The sequence below is a fragment of the Schistocerca cancellata genome, chromosome 1 (genome assembly GCF_023864275.1).
Source record: "Schistocerca cancellata isolate TAMUIC-IGC-003103 chromosome 1, iqSchCanc2.1, whole genome shotgun sequence".
In the NCBI taxonomy this organism is placed as follows: Eukaryota; Metazoa; Arthropoda; class Insecta; order Orthoptera; family Acrididae; genus Schistocerca; species Schistocerca cancellata.
The window spans coordinates 113,486,302-113,501,703 of NC_064626.1; the positions used below are offsets into that span (position 1 = coordinate 113,486,302).

Consider the following 15,402-nt stretch of genomic DNA (forward strand, 5'->3'; position numbering starts at 1 on the left):
CAGGACGTCGCATGAGCCTTTCCTGTGTGCCTGTACATACTCAGACATATCGAAGTCCAGGCACCTACTTTCTGCTGGCAATTCTTATACCTGCCGTCTTAGGCTATTCCCTTTCTGAACTCCAAGTCCTGCACACAAGAGAGTTAAGTGACAATTCATATGGGTCATACTGTTTACCAACAAGTAATTTTAAAATAGCGTTTCCTCTCACAGCGCCATCACGCTTTGAAACACTTCCGCAGCTAACAGGTCGATTGATAATGGCCGTCGTTTCGTTTCAGGTTGTCAGTAAGTGCGTATTTTCATATCGTCGTCATACCTGTGATACCTGTAAGCACTCAGAAACGCCAACTTTCACAACTATTACACCTGTATGTGGTGAGAGTGATTCTGCCCCAGTGAGTAAAACGTGTACCTCTGGTGGGACTCGAACCCACAATCCCCGGTTTAGGAGACCGATGCCTTATCCATTAGGCCACAGAGGCTGACTGGCGTTAAGCTGGCGGGGTGCTCACTCAAATCAACACTTGCCAAGTGTACCCTTCCTGATGCGCTACTCTACGTGTGCAGAGAGTCAGGACGTCGCATGAGCCTTTCCTGTGTGCCTGTACATACTCAGACATATCGAAGTCCAGGCACCTACTTTCTGCTGGCAATTCTTATACCTGCCGTCTTAGGCTATTCCCTTTCTGAACTCCAAGTCCTGCACACAAGAGAGTTAAGTGACAATTCATATGGGTCATACTGTTTACCAACAAGTAATTTTAAAATAGCGTTTCCTCTCACAGCGCCATCACGCTTTGAAACACTTCCGCAGCTAACAGGTCGATTGATAATGGCCGTCGTTTCGTTTCAGGTTGTCAGTAAGTGCGTATTTTCATATCGTCGTCATACCTGTGATACCTGTAAGCACTCAGAAACGCCAACTTTCACAACTATTACACCTGTATGTGGTGAGAGTGATTCTGCCCCAGTGAGTAAAACGTGTACCTCTGGTGGGACTCGAACCCACAATCCCCGGTTTAGGAGACCGATGCCTTATCCATTAGGCCACAGAGGCTGACTGGCGTTAAGCTGGCGGGGTGCTCACTCAAATCAACACTTGCCAAGTGTACCCTTCCTGATGCGCTACTCTACGTGTGCAGAGAGTCAGGACGTCGCATGAGCCTTTCCTGTGTGCCTGTACATACTCAGACATATCGAAGTCCAGGCACCTACTTTCTGCTGGCAATTCTTATACCTGCCGTCTTAGGCTATTCCCTTTCTGAACTCCAAGTCCTGCACACAAGAGAGTTAAGTGACAATTCATATGGGTCATACTGTTTACCAACAAGTAATTTTAAAATAGCGTTTCCTCTCACAGCGCCATCACGCTTTGAAACACTTCCGCAGCTAACAGGTCGATTGATAATGGCCGTCGTTTCGTTTCAGGTTGTCAGTAAGTGCGTATTTTCATATCGTCGTCATACCTGTGATACCTGTAAGCACTCAGAAACGCCAACTTTCACAACTATTACACCTGTATGTGGTGAGAGTGATTTTGCCCCAGTGAGTAAAACGTGTACCTCTGGTGGGACTCGAACCCACAATCCCCGGTTTAGGAGACCGATGCCTTATCCATTACGCCACAGAGGCTGACTGGCGTTAAGCTGGCGGGGTGCTCACTCAAATCAACACTTGCCAAGTGTACCCTTCCTGATGCGCTACTCTACGTGTGCAGAGAGTCAGGACGTCGCATGAGCCTTTCCTGTGTGCCTGTACATACTCAGACATATCGAAGTCCAGGCACCTACTTTCTGCTGGCAATTCTTATACCTGCCGTCTTAGGCTATTCCCTTTCTGAACTCCAAGTCCTGCACACAAGAGAGTTAAGTGACAATTCATATGGGTCATACTGTTTACCAACAAGTAATTTTAAAATAGCGTTTCCTCTCACAGCGCCATCACGCTTTGAAACACTTCCGCAGCTAACAGGTCGATTGATAATGGCCGTCGTTTCGTTTCAGGTTGTCAGTAAGTGCGTATTTTCATATCGTCGTCATACCTGTGATACCTGTAAGCACTCAGAAACGCCAACTTTCACAACTATTACACCTGTATGTGGTGAGAGTGATTCTGCCCCAGTGAGTAAAACGTGTACCTCTGGTGGGACTCGAACCCACAATCCCCGGTTTAGGAGACCGATGCCTTATCCATTTTCTTTTTTTTTTTTTTTTTTTTTTTTTTTTTTTTTTTTTTTTTTTTTTTAATCTAATGAACCGCTGCAGGAGCAGGACGACGGGTAGGGCAGGGGTCGACACCCGAAGCCTGGCCATCCCGCCGCCACGCCCAAGCAACGTGTTCGAGTTCGAGGATCGAAGGATCAGGAAGAGGATGTAGTGGGTTTGTCGATGTTGTTTTATTTATTTATTTCTTTAATTTTTATAACATATTTTTTTATATATTTATTTGTGGTTCATTACAAAGAAAGATCCTACAACTGCCGTAGCCGTGCGTCCGAGTCGTCTTCTCGTCTGTTGGGAGGGGTTCCCCCCTATTCCGTCCGTAGAGGATCAATATGCTCCAGGATTCTTCTTCATTGTCAGCGTCTCATACCCGGAACGCCCCAGTGAGCAGGAGGATCCGCAAATAATGAACCTAAATAATTTGCGAAACGAGTTCTGTACTTCGGGTGGCGGCTGAAAGCTGCATGTGTCGTCATCAATAGGGACCAAAAGTCGAGTGTGCCTTTGGGAACATCGCAAAACATGTAGTAAACGGCCATGCCTTTTAGCCAGTTAACGGCGTTCGTTCTCGTTGATGGAAAGTATACGCTGTCGGGGCGCAATACTTCATCAGGGGAGATAGACTCCGGCAATCGCCGCAAGAGTAACGCCAGCATGCGCTGCGTCAGTAGCCAGCACTCGCTGGTAGCGGCACAAGTCAGACGGTGTGCATCCGAGTCAGCGACGGAGCATGTCGGACACAAGGGGTCGTCCGTCAGATGTATGGAATGTAGCCTCTGACGAGTAGCGAACTTCCCATTCACAACCACGTACCACAATGAACGCACCGTCGTAGGTAGAAAAGGCGTGTGTACCGCTCGCCACACCGTGTTCCAGGCAACTTCAGGGTGTCTGTGGGTGACCGTATTTACAGGTTGCTGCTGTTGATAGAGGCGATAATAGTCTTTTGTGCTGGGCTTCCGTGTCGTCGGAAGTTCTGACCGTAAGTAGCTGAAGTCAATCAAGAACTCTCTGATGTGGGTGAGTGCCGGTGAAATGTGTCCTACAGAAACCGGGGGATGCAGAGAGTGTGGTGTCACTTCCGCTATCAGGGTGCCCGTCAGAGTGGCGTGGGCAGAGGTCCACTGGCGACGCATAGTGTTGAGATAAAGCGATCGCGCACGGTTATATACATGAATTAAACCGATACCGCCCGCTCGCTGCGGCAGCGTCAGGGTGGCGTATCGGACTTTAAAAACCAGACCGGTGCTTACGAAATGTCCATATGCTGCTTGAAATCTGTCGGCCATCGTAGCCGTCAAGGGAAGGATATGCGCAAAATAGTTCAGTTTTGAGACAAGATAGGTGTTGACATAACGTGTTCTGAGAAGCATATCCAAGCGACGCAGTTTGTTGTCCTGCAGCAGAGCACGTGTCTGGTGTAGGAGCCGGCGGTACGTAGCCGCCGCCGTGCGGCGGACATTGCTATAGAATTGCACTCCTAAACACTTGAGTACGGGCACCTTGTCAAAGGGCACCGCCGTTGTGTGGGAAAGCCCCCCTCCGACATCCATGTATTTTGTCTTCTTCACGTTGATGACGCTCCCAGCGACCGCCCCGTACTGGCGTAGCCACTGTAGCGCCATATGCATTTCATCCTCTGATCTGGCCAGGAACACCACGTCATCGGCGAATGCACCACAACGAAAGGTCTCGTCCCGCAAGGAGATACCAGTTAATCGCTGTCGTAGACCATGTAAAGCTGGTTCAAGCGCTGCAGCAAATAATATACCCGACAGGGGGCACCCTTGTCGCACTGACCGTCCAACAACAATGTGACCAGACTGATAACCGTTGACCATCATGCGGGAGCGCGCTCCGTTGACCAGTCGAAGGACCACCTGTGCAGACTCCGGAGAGAGGCCCATGCGTTGCAAAACTGCGCGTAAGAAGCCGTGGTCGACGCGGTCGAATGCGTGGTCAAAATCTACGGCGACAAGGGCGCCTCGTATTTTGCAGGCCGCCGTCAAAGCAATTACGTCGCGGTATGCTCCTAACGCCGTATGAATGTTGCTGACACCACCTAAGCATGTTTGATCGGTGTGGATGGCTTTCCCGATAGCGGTGTGGAGACGCGCGCGGAGGATACGGGCGAAGATCTTGTAGTCGTTGTTGAGGAGTGTGAGTGGGCGAAAGTCCTGCCACCTACAACCACCATTCGGTTTTGGCACTGGGATCAAGATGCCTTCAGTGAATTCTGTGGGGACAGTGAAATCAGGCCGGATCAGGTCTTGAAACATTTGGAGCCACTTGTCACCCATAAGGTGGTAAAAAGTGCGGTAGAATTCCAGGGGTAAACCGTCCGGTCCAGGCGACTTGTTCGGTGCTCCACGTGCCAAGGCCGATGTCAGCTCGTCGGGTGTAATGGGCAACAGCAGACTAACATCGGGTGCCACGTCCCGAGGGGCGGGAAAATCGTGCAACAGCTCGTCATAATCACGTACATTTCGCGGATCTTCCATATACAAGGTCCCATAGTGTCTGGCGAACGTGTGCGCGATGTCCGTTTGTGTCACTGCGCGGCCGCCCTCCTCAGTGTTTACCGCCGTAATGAGCTGACGTTTGCGGTGGCGCCTCTCGCGCACAATGTGATACACTGACGCTGTTTCGTTGGGGATACAGTCTTGCACTCGCGCACGGATGCGGACACCTTCGAGCTGCTCGCTCCTGATGCGAAGTAGACGAGCTTTGATTCGTTGTACGGACATCTGACGTTCGGGAGACGGCGGCTGCGTCGCCAGCTCACGTAACGCTGTATAGTAAAATTCCGATGTTGCCCTTTGCCAGTTCGATCTGTCACGCCCGTAGGCCATCAAGGTCTTTCGGAGTGCAGGTTTGACACATCCCAGCCACCACAGCAACGTGGAAGCATACATGGGCAGGCGCCCGATACATCGACGCCACGTGTCAGTGACTGCTCGCTGACACGCTTCCTCGCGAAGGAGGGAGACGTTCAGCGTCCACGGGCCCCTGCTGCGTCTGGTGAGTTGTCGGGGTAAGGTGACAGTGCAGATGTACGCTAGATGGTCCGTGAAGGCCGTCGGCCAGAGTTCTGCATCACGGGTTGCTGTGCGGAGGGCACGCGAGACGTATATCCGGTCCAGACGACTGGCAGAATGGCTGGTAAAGTGCGTATATCCACTCTGGGTCCCATGATGTAAGAGCCATGTGTCGTGGAGCGCGAGGTCACGTATCAATGCTTGTAGAGCCGGGCATGGGACGTAATGCGGTATCTGGTCCTCGGGCCGCAGAACACTGTTAAAATCGCCGCCCACTATGTAATGGTCCATATTGCCTTGCAAAAGTGGGGCTACCTCCTCCGAATAGAAGACATGCCTGTCACCACGGTGCGAATTACCGGAGGGAGCGTAGACGTTAATGAGGCGGACTGCGCCAAGTGTGAGTGCGATCCCTCGCCCGTTCGGCAAGTACGTCGCGTCCGTCGCGTCTATGCCATCTCGGAGAAGTATGGCCGTTCCTCCTGCACCATCACCTAAGGGTAGGCTGTAGGTGGTGTAGCCATATAGGTCTAAACGCAGCTCGGGACGGACCTCCTGGAGAAGGGCAATGTCCAAGTCTGCCGCTCTGATCATGTCGTGTAACATGCGGGTCTTGACAGTGGAGTGGACACCATTTACATTGACTGTTCCCACACGGTATGACTGAGACATATCAAGTGGCGGAGGCAGTGTGCCGGTGCAAGCCCACAGTGATCTCACACACCGCACAGCCATCCATCTGCATGCTGTGCATTACTGTGCCTTATGAGGCCCTGACTGGCAGAGCCCTCCGGGCTCAATGTCAGCCATGGGCTCTGATGGAGATGTCGATGTTTGCTGTGCATCATCTGCCTCCATATCGTCTGCCCAATCACCAAGAGACGATTGTGATGTCATTGGGGGCTGGTCGGTTTCACAGGAGCCCACATTTAGGGAGTCGACGGAAGGCGCCTCGTTTTCTGGGCCACCAGATTTAGGAGAGTGTTCCTTGTCTTCAGGCACCTTCTGGTGAATGATGCCACTGGAGGCCGTTGCAATTGTGGACGAGTCAACGAAGTCGATGTCTTCCGCCGGCTTCACATCCCTGTCCTGTTCTTCAGCTGACAATCGCCTCTTCTTGTGTCGCTTGGGTGATTTTTGCTTTCGGGTCCGAGATTCGACATCCACTGGAGGACGGGGCTCGACACAGTCTCGGTCGCTAGGAATCCCTGTGTCCGATTCCGACAGTGACGGTGGGTGGGTGCCCACGACGCTGCGGTGGGCAGAGGCTGTAGGAACCTCTGCACCGTTGGGCTGCGGCGTCGTCGACGGCGCTGACTCTCCAACGGAGCCGGCAGCGGCTTGAGGAGGGTGCAGGTTTGGATCATCCATCACATCCATCACATCATGTCGTGCCGCCTCCACGTATGTGAGCGGGAGAGAGGTCATAGTGGCTCGTTGGGGAAGTTCATTGCGGGGCACCTGTACGAGGCGGCGCTGCAGACACTCAGTTCTAACATGGCCTTCCTGGCCGCAGCCCGAGCAGGTCCTCGGTTGTCCATCATAGATAACAATTGCGCGGCAGCCACCAACGAAAACATATGATGGAACGTGCTTCTTAAGTTCTATGCGCACTTGTCGTACCCCGTTAAGGACAGGGTACGTTTCGAATGTGTTCCATTTCTCCTCTGTGTGGCTCAGAACTGTGCCGTATGGCCGCAGCGCATCAACGACTAGGTTGGAAGGAACTTCGAACGGTAGTTCAAAGATGCGCACGGTACGCACCCCCAGACCAGCATGGTCAACTCCGACCACGCTCACGTTACCGTCTGCGTGACAGAAGCGAAAGCCGGTTGCAGATCGTTGGAGTAATCTGTCGCAGGCTGCTTCGTCAATCAGTTTGAGGTACACTGTGCTGGTTACAATAGACAGATGAATTCCTATCAGTTCTTGTGGTTCTATGTGCATGATGTCTCGTAGAAACCGTTCAATTTCATGGGCCTTCGGTCTCGTGTACGATGCGTTGAACGTTAGTTTGATTGTAGCTTTTCGATATGAGAACGCCATGTCGGGTCGGTACAGGTACTATACGGCAATACAACGACGCGACCGCGCGCTAGCGGGTAAACAACAACACCTGCGGAGCACTGCCCGGCGCGCCGAGCCCGTCCGCACGGTATCACGGCTGAAAGCCGACTGTCCATTAGGCCACAGAGGCTGACTGGCGTTAAGCTGGCGGGGTGCTCACTCAAATCAACACTTGCCAAGTGTACCCTTCCTGATGCGCTACTCTACGTGTGCAGAGAGTCAGGACGTCGCATGAGCCTTTCCTGTGTGCCTGTACATACTCAGACATATCGAAGTCCAGGCACCTACTTTCTGCTGGCAATTCTTATACCTGCCGTCTTAGGCTATTCCCTTTCTGAACTCCAAGTCCTGCACACAAGAGAGTTAAGTGACAATTCATATGGGTCATACTGTTTACCAACAAGTAATTTTAAAATAGCGTTTCCTCTCACAGCGCCATCACGCTTTGAAACACTTCCGCAGCTAACAGGTCGATTGATAATGGCCGTCGTTTCGTTTCAGGTTGTCAGTAAGTGCGTATTTTCATATCGTCGTCATACCTGTGATACCTGTAAGCACTCAGAAACGCCAACTTTCACAACTATTACACCTGTATGTGGTGAGAGTGATTTTGCCCCAGTGAGTAAAACGTGTACCTCTGGTGGGACTCGAACCCACAATCCCCGGTTTAGGAGACCGATGCCTTATCCATTAGGCCACAGAGGCTGACTGGCGTTAAGCTGGCGGGGTGCTCACTCAAATCAACACTTGCCCAGTGTACCCTTCCTGATGCGCTACTCTACGTGTGCAGAGAGTCAGGACGTCGCATGAGCCTTTCCTGTGTGCCTGTACATACTCAGACATATCGAAGTCCAGGCACCTACTTTCTGCTGGCAATTCTTATACCTGCCGTCTTAGGCTATTCCCTTTCTGAACTCCAAGTCCTGCACACAAGAGAGTTAAGTGACAATTCATATGGGTCATACTGTTTACCAACAAGTAATTTTAAAATAGCGTTTCCTCTCACAGCGCCATCACGCTTTGAAACACTTCCGCAGCTAACAGGTCGATTGATAATGGCCGTCGTTTCGTTTCAGGTTGTCAGTAAGTGCGTATTTTCATATCGTCCTCATACCTGTGATACCTGTAAGCACTCAGAAACGCCAACTTTCACAACTATTACACCTGTATGTGGTGAGAGTGATTTTGCCCCAGTGAGTAAAACGTGTACCTCTGGTGGGACTCGAACCCACAATCCCCGGTTTAGGAGACCGATGCCTTATCCATTAGGCCACAGAGGCTGACTGGCGTTAAGCTGGCGGGGTGCTCACTCAAATCAACACTTGCCAAGTGTACCCTTCCTGATGCGCTACTCTACGTGTGCAGAGAGTCAGGACGTCGCATGAGCCTTTCCTGTGTGCCTGTACATACTCAGACATATCGAAGTCCAGGCACCTACTTTCTGCTGGCAATTCTTATACCTGCCGTCTTAGGCTATTCCCTTTCTGAACTCCAAGTCCTGCACACAAGAGAGTTAAGTGACAATTCATATGGGTCATACTGTTTACCAACAAGTAATTTTAAAATAGCGTTTCCTCTCACAGCGCCATCACGCTTTGAAACACTTCCGCAGCTAACAGGTCGATTGATAATGGCCGTCGTTTCGTTTCAGGTTGTCAGTAAGTGCGTATTTTCATATCGTCGTCATACCTGTGATACCTGTAAGCACTCAGAAACGCCAACTTTCACAACTATTACACCTGTATGTGGTGAGAGTGATTCTGCCCCAGTGAGTAAAACGTGTACCTCTGGTGGGACTCGAACCCACAATCCCCGGTTTAGGACACCGATGCCTTATCCATTAGGCCACAGAGGCTGACTGGCGTTAAGCTGGCGGGGTGCTCACTCAAATCAACACTTGCCAAGTGTACCCTTCCTGATGCGCTACTCTACGTGTGCAGAGAGTCAGGACGTCGCATGAGCCTTTCCTGTGTGCCTGTACATACTCAGACATATCGAAGTCCAGGCACCTACTTTCTGCTGGCAATTCTTATACCTGCCGTCTTAGGCTATTCCCTTTCTGAACTCCAAGTCCTGCACACAAGAGAGTTAAGTGACAATTCATATGGGTCATACTGTTTACCAACAAGTAATTTTAAAATAGCGTTTCCTCTCACAGCGCCATCACGCTTTGAAACACTTCCGCAGCTAACAGGTCGATTGATAATGGCCGTCGTTTCGTTTCAGGTTGTCAGTAAGTGCGTATTTTCATATCGTCGTCATACCTGTGATACCTGTAAGCACTCAGAAACGCCAACTTTCACAACTATTACACCTGTATGTGGTGAGAGTGATTTTGCCCCAGTGAGTAAAACGTGTACCTCTGGTGGGACTCGAACCCACAATCCCCGGTTTAGGAGACCGATGCCTTATCCATTAGGCCACAGAGGCTGACTGGCGTTAAGCTGGCGGGGTGCTCACTCAAATCAACACTTGCCAAGTGTACCCTTCCTGATGCGCTACTCTACGTGTGCAGAGAGTCAGGACGTCGCATGAGCCTTTCCTGTGTGCCTGTACATACTCAGACATATCGAAGTCCAGGCACCTACTTTCTGCTGGCAATTCTTATACCTGCCGTCTTAGGCTATTCCCTTTCTGAACTCCAAGTCCTGCACACAAGAGAGTTAAGTGACAATTCATATGGGTCATACTGTTTACCAACAAGTAATTTTAAAATAGCGTTTCCTCTCACAGCGCCATCACGCTTTGAAACACTTCCGCAGCTAACAGGTCGATTGATAATGGCCGTCGTTTCGTTTCAGGTTGTCAGTAAGTGCGTATTTTCATATCGTCGTCATACCTGTGATACCTGTAAGCACTCAGAAACGCCAACTTTCACAACTATTACACCTGTATGTGGTGAGAGTGATTTTGCCCCAGTGAGTAAAACGTGTACCTCTGGTGGGACTCGAACCCACAATCCCCGGTTTAGGAGACCGATGCCTTATCCATTAGGCCACAGAGGCTGACTGGCGTTAAGCTGGCGGGGTGCTCACTCAAATCAACACTTGCCAAGTGTACCCTTCCTGATGCGCTACTCTACGTGTGCAGAGAGTCAGGACGTCGCATGAGCCTTTCCTGTGTGCCTGTACATACTCAGACATATCGAAGTCCAGGCACCTACTTTCTGCTGGCAATTCTTATACCTGCCGTCTTAGGCTATTCCCTTTCTGAACTCCAAGTCCTGCACACAAGAGAGTTAAGTGACAATTCATATGGGTCATACTGTTTACCAACAAGTAATTTTAAAATAGCGTTTCCTCTCACAGCGCCATCACGCTTTGAAACACTTCCGCAGCTAACAGGTCGATTGATAATGGCCGTCGTTTCGTTTCAGGTTGTCAGTAAGTGCGTATTTTCATATCGTCGTCATACCTGTGATACCTGTAAGCACTCAGAAACGCCAACTTTCACAACTATTACACCTGTATGTGGTGAGAGTGATTTTGCCCCAGTGAGTAAAACGTGTACCTCTGGTGGGACTCGAACCCACAATCCCCGGTTTAGGAGACCGATGCCTTATCCATTAGGCCACAGAGGCTGACTGGCGTTAAGCTGGCGGGGTGCTCACTCAAATCAACACTTGCCAAGTGTACCCTTCCTGATGCGCTACTCTACGTGTGCAGAGAGTCAGGACGTCGCATGAGCCTTTCCTGTGTGCCTGTACATACTCAGACATATCGAAGTCCAGGCACCTACTTTCTGCTGGCAATTCTTATACCTGCCGTCTTAGGCTATTCCCTTTCTGAACTCCAAGTCCTGCACACAAGAGAGTTAAGTGACAATTCATATGGGTCATACTGTTTACCAACAAGTAATTTTAAAATAGCGTTTCCTCTCACAGCGCCATCACGCTTTGAAACACTTCCGCAGCTAACAGGTCGATTGATAATGGCCGTCGTTTCGTTTCAGGTTGTCAGTAAGTGCGTATTTTCATATCGTCGTCATACCTGTGATACCTGTAAGCACTCAGAATCGCCAACTTTCACAACTATTACACCTGTATGTGGTGAGAGTGATTCTGCCCCAGTGAGTAAAACGTTACCTCTGGTGGGACTCGAACCCACAATCCCCGGTTTAGGAGACCGATGCCTTATCCATTAGGCCACAGAGGCTGACTGGCGTTAAGCTGGCGGGGTGCTCACTCAAATCAACACTTGCCAAGTGTACCCTTCCTGATGCGCTACTCTACGTGTGCAGAGAGTCAGGACGTCGCATGAGCCTTTCCTGTGTGCCTGTACATACTCAGACATATCGAAGTCCAGGCACCTACTTTCTGCTGGCAATTCTTATACCTGCCGTCTTAGGCTATTCCCTTTCTGAACTCCAAGTCCTGCACACAAGAGAGTTAAGTGACAATTCATATGGGTCATACTGTTTACCAACAAGTAATTTTAAAATAGCGTTTCCTCTCACAGCGCCATCACGCTTTGAAACACTTCCGCAGCTAACAGGTCGATTGATAATGGCCGTCGTTTCGTTTCAGGTTGTCAGTAAGTGCGTATTTTCATATCGTCGTCATACCTGTGATACCTGTAAGCACTCAGAAACGCCAACTTTCACAACTATTACACCTGTATGTGGTGAGAGTGATTCTGCCCCAGTGAGTAAAACGTGTACCTCTGGTGGGACTCGAACCCACAATCCCCGGTTTAGGAGACCGATGCCTTATCCATTAGGCCACAGAGGCTGACTGGCGTTAAGCTGGCGGGGTGCTCACTCAAATCAACACTTGCCAAGTGTACCCTTCCTGATGCGCTACTCTACGTGTGCAGAGAGTCAGGACGTCGCATGAGCCTTTCCTGTGTGCCTGTACATACTCAGACATATCGAAGTCCAGGCACCTACTTTCTGCTGGCAATTCTTATACCTGCCGTCTTAGGCTATTCCCTTTCTGAACTCCAAGTCCTGCACACAAGAGAGTTAAGTGACAATTCATATGGGTCATACTGTTTACCAACAAGTAATTTTAAAATAGCGTTTCCTCTCACAGCGCCATCACGCTTTGAAACACTTCCGCAGCTAACAGGTCGATTGATAATGGCCGTCGTTTCGTTTCAGGTTGTCAGTAAGTGCGTATTTTCATATCGTCGTCATACCTGTGATACCTGTAAGCACTCAGAAACGCCAACTTTCACAACTATTACACCTGTATGTGGTGAGAGTGATTTTGCCCCAGTGAGTAAAACGTGTACCTCTGGTGGGACTCGAACCCACAATCCCCGGTTTAGGAGACCGATGCCTTATCCATTAGGCCACAGAGGCTGACTGGCGTTAAGCTGGCGGGGTGCTCACTCAAATCAACACTTGCCAAGTGTACCCTTCCTGATGCGCTACTCTACGTGTGCAGAGAGTCAGGACGTCGCATGAGCCTTTCCTGTGTGCCTGTACATACTCAGACATATCGAAGTCCAGGCACCTACTTTCTGCTGGCAATTCTTATACCTGCCGTCTTAGGCTATTCCCTTTCTGAACTCCCAAGTCCTGCACACAAGAGAGTTAAGTGACAATTCATATGGGTCATACTGTTTACCAACAAGTAATTTTAAAATAGCGTTTCCTCTCACAGCGCCATCACGCTTTGAAACACTTCCGCAGCTAACAGGTCGATTGATAATGGCCGTCGTTTCGTTTCAGGTTGTCAGTAAGTGCGTATTTTCATATCGTCGTCATACCTGTGATACCTGTAAGCACTCAGAAACGCCAACTTTCACAACTATTACACCTGTATGTGGTGAGAGTGATTCTGCCCCAGTGAGTAAAACGTGTACCTCTGGTGGGACTCGAACCCACAATCCCCGGTTTAGGAGACCGATGCCTTATCCAATAGGCCACAGAGGCTGACTGGCGTTAAGCTGGCGGGGTGCTCACTCAAATCAACACTTGCCAAGTGTACCCTTCCTGATGCGCTACTCTACGTGTGCAGAGAGTCAGGACGTCGCATGAGCCTTTCCTGTGTGCCTGTACATACTCAGACATATCGAAGTCCAGGCACCTACTTTCTGCTGGCAATTCTTATACCTGCCGTCTTAGGCTATTCCCTTTCTGAACTCCAAGTCCTGCACACAAGAGAGTTAAGTGACAATTCATATGGGTCATACTGTTTACCAACAAGTAATTTTAAAATAGCGTTTCCTCTCACAGCGCCATCACGCTTTGAAACACTTCCGCAGCTAACAGGTCGATTGATAATGGCCGTCGTTTCGTTTCAGGTTGTCAGTAAGTGCGTATTTTCATATCGTCGTCATACCTGTGATACCTGTAAGCACTCAGAAACGCCAACTTCCACAACTATTACACCTGTATGTGGTGAGAGTGATTTTGCCCCAGTGAGTAAAACGTGTACCTCTGGTGGGACTCGAACCCACAATCCCCGGTTTAGGAGACCGATGCCTTATCCATTAGGCCACAGAGGCTGACTGGCGTTAAGCTGGCGGGGTGCTCACTCAAATCAACACTTGCCAAGTGTACCCTTCCTGATGCGCTACTCTACGTGTGCAGAGAGTCAGGACGTCGCATGAGCCTTTCCTGTGTGCCTGTACATACTCAGACATATCGAAGTCCAGGCACCTACTTTCTGCTGGCAATTCTTATACCTGCCGTCTTAGGCTATTCCCTTTCTGAACTCCAAGTCCTGCACACAAGAGAGTTAAGTGACAATTCATATGGGTCATACTGTTTACCAACAAGTAATTTTAAAATAGCGTTTCCTCTCACAGCGCCATCACGCTTTGAAACACTTCCGCAGCTAACAGGTCGATTGATAATGGCCGTCGTTTCGTTTCAGGTTGTCAGTAAGTGCGTATTTTCATATCGTCGTCATACCTGTGATACCTGTAAGCACTCAGAAACGCCAACTTTCACAACTATTACACCTGTATGTGGTGAGAGTGATTCTGCCCCAGTGAGTAAAACGTGTACCTCTGGTGGGACTCGAACCCACAATCCCCGGTTTAGGAGACCGATGCCTTATCCATTAGGCCACAGAGGCTGACTGGCGTTAAGCTGGCGGGGTGCTCACTCAAATCAACACTTGCCAAGTGTACCCTTCCTGATGCGCTACTCTACGTGTGCAGAGAGTCAGGACGTCGCATGAGCCTTTCCTGTGTGCCTGTACATACTCAGACATATCGAAGTCCAGGCACCTACTTTCTGCTGGCAATTCTTATACCTGCCGTCTTAGGCTATTCCCTTTCTGAACTCCAAGTCCTGCACACAAGAGAGTTAAGTGACAATTCATATGGGTCATACTATTTACCAACAAGTAATTTTAAAATAGCGTTTCCTCTCACAGCGCCATCACGCTTTGAAACACTTCCGCAGCTAACAGGTCGATTGATAATGGCCGTCGTTTCGTTTCAGGTTGTCAGTAAGTGCGTATTTTCATATCGTCGTCATACCTGTGATACCTGTAAGCACTCAGAAACGCCAACTTTCACAACTATTACACCTGTATGTGGTGAGAGTGATTTTGCCCCAGTGAGTAAAACGTGTACCTCTGGTGGGACTCGAACCCACAATCCCCGGTTTAGGAGACCGATGCCTTATCCATTAGGCCACAGAGGCTGACTGGCGTTAAGCTGGCGGGGTGCTCACTCAAATCAACACTTGCCAAGTGTACCCTTCCTGATGCGCTACTCTACGTGTGCAGAGAGTCAGGACGTCGCATGAGCCTTTCCTGTGTGCCTGTACATACTCAGACATATCGAAGTCCAGGCACCTACTTTCTGCTGGCAATTCTTATACCTGCCGTCTTAGGCTATTCCCTTTCTGAACTCCAAGTCCTGCACACAAGAGAGTTAAGTGACAATTCATATGGGTCATACTGTTTACCAACAAGTAATTTTAAAATAGCGTTTCCTCTCACAGCGCCATCACGCTTTGAAACACTTCCGCAGCTAACAGGTCGATTGATAATGGCCGTCGTTTCGTTTCAGGTTGTCAGTAAGTGCGTATTTTCATATCGTCGTCATACCTGTGATACCTGTAAGCACTCAGAAACGCCAACTTTCACAACTATTACACCTGTATGT

At 49.7% G+C, this 15,402-nt stretch overlaps 16 non-coding genes across 16 annotated transcripts; all 16 read right to left on the bottom strand.

The window, feature by feature from the left end:
* Positions 1 to 412: 412 nt before the first annotated feature.
* Positions 413 to 485, bottom strand: Trnar-ccu (transfer RNA arginine (anticodon CCU)). The gene has a single exon. It is a non-coding gene; the product is annotated as a tRNA-Arg (tRNA).
* Positions 486 to 987: 502 nt separating this feature from the next.
* On the bottom strand, positions 988 to 1,060 carry Trnar-ccu (transfer RNA arginine (anticodon CCU)). The gene has a single exon. It is a non-coding gene; the product is annotated as a tRNA-Arg (tRNA).
* Positions 1,061 to 1,562: 502 nt separating this feature from the next.
* On the bottom strand, positions 1,563 to 1,635 carry Trnar-ccu (transfer RNA arginine (anticodon CCU)). The gene has a single exon. It is a non-coding gene; the product is annotated as a tRNA-Arg (tRNA).
* Positions 1,636 to 7,962: 6,327 nt separating this feature from the next.
* Positions 7,963 to 8,035, bottom strand: Trnar-ccu (transfer RNA arginine (anticodon CCU)). Its single transcript has one exon. It is a non-coding gene; the product is annotated as a tRNA-Arg (tRNA).
* Positions 8,036 to 8,537: 502 nt separating this feature from the next.
* Positions 8,538 to 8,610, bottom strand: Trnar-ccu (transfer RNA arginine (anticodon CCU)). The gene has a single exon. It is a non-coding gene; the product is annotated as a tRNA-Arg (tRNA).
* Positions 8,611 to 9,112: 502 nt separating this feature from the next.
* Positions 9,113 to 9,185, bottom strand: Trnar-ccu (transfer RNA arginine (anticodon CCU)). The gene has a single exon. It is a non-coding gene; the product is annotated as a tRNA-Arg (tRNA).
* Positions 9,186 to 9,687: 502 nt separating this feature from the next.
* Trnar-ccu (transfer RNA arginine (anticodon CCU)) lies at positions 9,688 to 9,760 on the bottom strand. The gene has a single exon. It is a non-coding gene; the product is annotated as a tRNA-Arg (tRNA).
* Positions 9,761 to 10,262: 502 nt separating this feature from the next.
* Positions 10,263 to 10,335, bottom strand: Trnar-ccu (transfer RNA arginine (anticodon CCU)). Its single transcript has one exon. It is a non-coding gene; the product is annotated as a tRNA-Arg (tRNA).
* Positions 10,336 to 10,837: 502 nt separating this feature from the next.
* Positions 10,838 to 10,910, bottom strand: Trnar-ccu (transfer RNA arginine (anticodon CCU)). Its single transcript has one exon. It is a non-coding gene; the product is annotated as a tRNA-Arg (tRNA).
* Positions 10,911 to 11,411: 501 nt separating this feature from the next.
* Positions 11,412 to 11,484, bottom strand: Trnar-ccu (transfer RNA arginine (anticodon CCU)). The gene has a single exon. It is a non-coding gene; the product is annotated as a tRNA-Arg (tRNA).
* A 502-nt stretch (positions 11,485 to 11,986) lies between these two features.
* On the bottom strand, positions 11,987 to 12,059 carry Trnar-ccu (transfer RNA arginine (anticodon CCU)). Its single transcript has one exon. It is a non-coding gene; the product is annotated as a tRNA-Arg (tRNA).
* Positions 12,060 to 12,561: 502 nt separating this feature from the next.
* Positions 12,562 to 12,634, bottom strand: Trnar-ccu (transfer RNA arginine (anticodon CCU)). The gene has a single exon. It is a non-coding gene; the product is annotated as a tRNA-Arg (tRNA).
* Positions 12,635 to 13,137: 503 nt separating this feature from the next.
* On the bottom strand, positions 13,138 to 13,210 carry Trnar-ccu (transfer RNA arginine (anticodon CCU)). Its single transcript has one exon. It is a non-coding gene; the product is annotated as a tRNA-Arg (tRNA).
* A 502-nt stretch (positions 13,211 to 13,712) lies between these two features.
* Trnar-ccu (transfer RNA arginine (anticodon CCU)) lies at positions 13,713 to 13,785 on the bottom strand. The gene has a single exon. It is a non-coding gene; the product is annotated as a tRNA-Arg (tRNA).
* Positions 13,786 to 14,287: 502 nt separating this feature from the next.
* On the bottom strand, positions 14,288 to 14,360 carry Trnar-ccu (transfer RNA arginine (anticodon CCU)). Its single transcript has one exon. It is a non-coding gene; the product is annotated as a tRNA-Arg (tRNA).
* A 502-nt stretch (positions 14,361 to 14,862) lies between these two features.
* Trnar-ccu (transfer RNA arginine (anticodon CCU)) lies at positions 14,863 to 14,935 on the bottom strand. The gene has a single exon. It is a non-coding gene; the product is annotated as a tRNA-Arg (tRNA).
* Positions 14,936 to 15,402: the final 467 nt, after the last annotated feature.